The sequence below is a fragment of the Sinocyclocheilus grahami genome, unplaced genomic scaffold (assembly GCF_001515645.1).
Source record: "Sinocyclocheilus grahami isolate Dianchi unplaced genomic scaffold, SAMN03320097.WGS_v1.1 scaffold1501.1, whole genome shotgun sequence".
Taxonomy (NCBI): domain Eukaryota; kingdom Metazoa; phylum Chordata; class Actinopteri; order Cypriniformes; family Cyprinidae; genus Sinocyclocheilus; species Sinocyclocheilus grahami.
Genome location: NW_015506680.1, coordinates 77,094 through 81,153, shown reverse-complemented (window position 1 = coordinate 81,153; position 4,060 = coordinate 77,094).

Below are 4,060 nucleotides of genomic sequence, written 5' to 3'. Positions count from 1 at the left end.
TCCGTTGGGTCGGTTGTAAAGTCACAGATACTGTACGGACAATACGGCTCAGTTTTTCTATGTATCTCTGTTGAACGGCAAAAGTGACTTTACAGGCTATACTGGATTTACACCTGGTCAACATGTAGCTCAGATGCACCTCAACCTAGCATAATGTGAAATCACCATTTGAACAATTAATTAAATGTAACAGCCTACGAATAAAAATAGACACATTTGTAATCTTTCACTTAAAACAAGTTATTTTTTCATAGTTGCAACGCTATTTGCTGTCTCGCAGTGTTGCTTTGAGCGTGATTGGTTAATCTGACCGTCACTCAGGAATCTGGCCAATGACTAGTGAGCGCGCCGTTTTCCCGGTTAAATTTGAAAATGCACTGTGACTGTGGCAGTGTGTGCCGCCTATCAGCTTCTGCAGCAGTCTGCCTCGGTCGGTTCGCTAGTAATGGCTTTTACATGGATTATTTTACGTCTGACTGTTTAATTCATATTTTGAGCGAGTTTGGGTTGTGGGATGACGATTGAGAACAAATAAACGCGAATATGGACACAGACATCTACCAGCAGCTAACAGACATGCAAACTGCAAAAGGTAAGTAACGTTAAGTACCTTATATAACAGCGGTGGCGAACTCCGGTCCTGGAGAGCCGCAGCCCTGCAGAGTACAGCTCCAACCCTAATTAAAACTCACCTGTCTGTAGCTTTCTATTAACCCTTCAGACCTTGATAAGCTTGTTAAAGTGTGTTTGATGCAGGGCTGCGGCTCTCCAGGACTGACGTTCGCCACCCGTTATATAATGTTCTATAGTTACATCAAGATACAGTGCGTTGAAGTGCGATGCTAATCGCGATTATACATCTCAATGTCCAACCAGTGTGTGTTACTGTGTTTTGTTAGTACGAGCTAATAATGTTAGCTGCGGCTGGGCGAAATATGACCATGTCGTGGCGATGATATGAAGCGCAATATATAAACTCATAGCACAGTACTACTTAAAGTTATTGACACTTTGATAAAGAAATGTGCATGAATGAGGAATAAATAGATGGAATGAGTGAAGAACCATAGACACAAAGCATACACCATCTCAAAATTCACTTGACTTAAAGGGGTCATATGATGCAATTTCAATTTTTTCTTTCTCTTTGAAGTGTTACAAGCTCTTGGTGCATAAAGAAGATCTGTAAAGTTGCAAAGACTAAAGTCTCAAATCCAAAGAGGTATTCTTTATAAAAGTTAAGAGTCAACCACGCCTACCTAAAACGGCTTGTTCTAACACGACCCCACATGTCTACATCACGATGTGGAAAGATTTGCATAACGCCGCCCAAATGTTCACGCCAAGAAAGAAGGCGTAACTTTTATTCTCGCTGTAGTATTGTTGCTGCCGCCATGTTGTGAAGGCTCTGTGTGTTTCGTTGTGAAAGGGAAACTACTTTGTTTGGCCTTCCAAAAGAGGACGATATCCGCTTCGTCATGCCTAGAGCTGATCCGTGCTAGTCGCTGAGGGAATACATCAACTTCGAGCTGTGGATCGGCTTTCACCGTGGATGAAGCGGAGTCCAGCCCGGGGTCGTCACATGTGGTTGCCGCAAGCCCACCGGCCGTTCCTCACTCTAGCCGCCGGCCTCCGCTCACTCTACTCGTTCCGGCCGGACAGGGCATCACAGTATGGTAATGGGCATAACATTTCCGTCACAGGCTTGAGGTATTCGGCCAATCACAACGCACTGGATAGCTGGCCAATCAGAGCACACCTCGCTTTTCAGACCTTTTAGCTTTATAAAAATCGACACGTTTCAGAAAGGCGGGGCATAGAGGAGAAACAACAATGTACAATATGTGGAAAATGTGTTTTTTGAACTTTAAACTGCATAAACATTGCATTACACCAAATACACAAAATAATGTTATTTTTAGCAACATCATATGACCCCTTTAAACACAAAGCTAATGTTTGGAGTCAAGATTAACATTTATGTAGGAACCCGGTGACATGTCAGTATATACTGGATCTGTGCATTTTGTTCTTAAAGTGACAGCAGTATAATTTAGCTTAACGTTACCTGCAGTCGGTCATAATTTTAATCAAACAACAAAATACTAAAGAGAAAATCACAAAATGTAATTATCTTATCTTTGTTCTATTACATTAGTCCTATTGTTTGTAATTTGCTACTTTGATCTTATGTTTAACAAAATAACAAAAATAACTGTATTGTGATATACTGTTACTGTGAAATAAAATGTCCTATATTGTGAAATAATATGGCCATATCGCCCACCTATACTGTCAGCTAGTTTTAAGATCAAACTCAAAAAGTGAAGGAACTTTGAAATGAGTAATCTGATAACACTGTCATGTAAACTAATTTGACAGAGAGGACCTGAAGGCATGATCCTTGGATTCCTTGGAGAAGAATACTGTATTTAAACCAGGATTTTGGATCAACTGTGAAGATTTTGTATGGAGCTGGTGAGTACATTTTTGCAAGCCCATGTCTCTGTCAGTAAGTAGATAGTGTTTTATTAAACAAATTGATATTAATTTGTTTGTGTGTGTGCTTCCCCCTTATGATCCAGAAGTTTGGGGAAAGAAAATCTTCTACCACATGATCTTCAGAGTAAGTGAGTATTCATGTCTAACATTAAGACATACTAACATTAATTTATTTTTAACGGAATGTTCACAGTATTTTTCTTTCATGTTTTAATCCCAGATAAAACAGACGTCTTCTCACAATCTTTTTTCTTCTTTTTTTTTACCCCCAGCTGATCACTGGCAATTTGGAGGAGGACTGCTCTTTATTTGCGGTGTCTGTCACTTCTGGAGCAGAGTCATGGAGCTTTTGTTGTGTATGTTTTGGTTTTACTTATTATTACACTAATATAGCTAGAATTCAGAATTAAAATACAGATGTTTGTCTACATATATTGTCAGAGCTACAGTGGTGCCCAAAATGATTAGAACACTAGTATTTTCTCCAGCTAAAAAATGGTTTTAAGTCCGTTATTTCTATCTTTTGCTGTAATGTGTCAGTAGGAAATATCAGTTTACATATCCAACATTCATTTTGCCATTAATTGTAATAATCCAGTGAGATTTTTGTCTGACAGCAGCTAGTGCTCCACACAGAGATCTGATCTGATCTGATCATCATCCAATCTGTTTGGACTGACATGAAGAATCAGAACAAACTGAGACAGACTAAATCCAGAAGAACTGTGGCAACGTCTCCAAGACGCTTCAAGAAACCTACCTGCGAAGCTACAGTGCTGTTAAAAGTTTTAGGCACTTGTGTAAAAATTCTGTAAAATGGGGATGCTATCAAAAGTAATGTCATAAATGTTCTTTATCAATTAACTTCTGTTAACTAAATTAAATCAGCATTTGGTGTGAGCATCCTTTGCATTTAAAGCACCTTTTGCCCTCGGTGCACTTGCACATAGTTTTTCAGGTAGCTTTGCAGGTAGTTTTTTTTTAAGCATCTTGGAGACGTTACCACAGTTCTTCTGGATTTAGTCTGTTTTAGTTTCTGTTTCTTCATGTCATTCCAGACAGACTGGATGATGATCAGATCAGATATCTGTGTGGAGCACAAAAATCTCACTGGATTATTACAATTAATGGCCAAATGAATTTTTGGAAATGTAAACTGATATTTTCTACTGACACATTACAGCAAAAGATAGAAATAACTGTCTTAAAACCATTTTTAGCTGCTGAAAATACTAGCGTTTCAATCATTTTGGACACCACTGTTTGGAGCCCACAGGAGTCAGTAGAATATTGTGGATTAATATAAAATTTATGTGGAAAATACAAGATACAAAGCTATCAGCAAACAGCACATTGTTTCTTTCTCTCAAAGGTAAAACTAACCTCATCATGAGATTAACCCTAACTGATAAGATAGAAATGTGATTTTTAGTTATTCAATTCCTCCTGGGGGCTCTGAAGAACTGTTTATGAAGAATTCATTGATAATGTAAATTCACATCTGAATAATAAAACTTTTTATAATCAATCTTGACAATCTTGTAGATATATACTGATG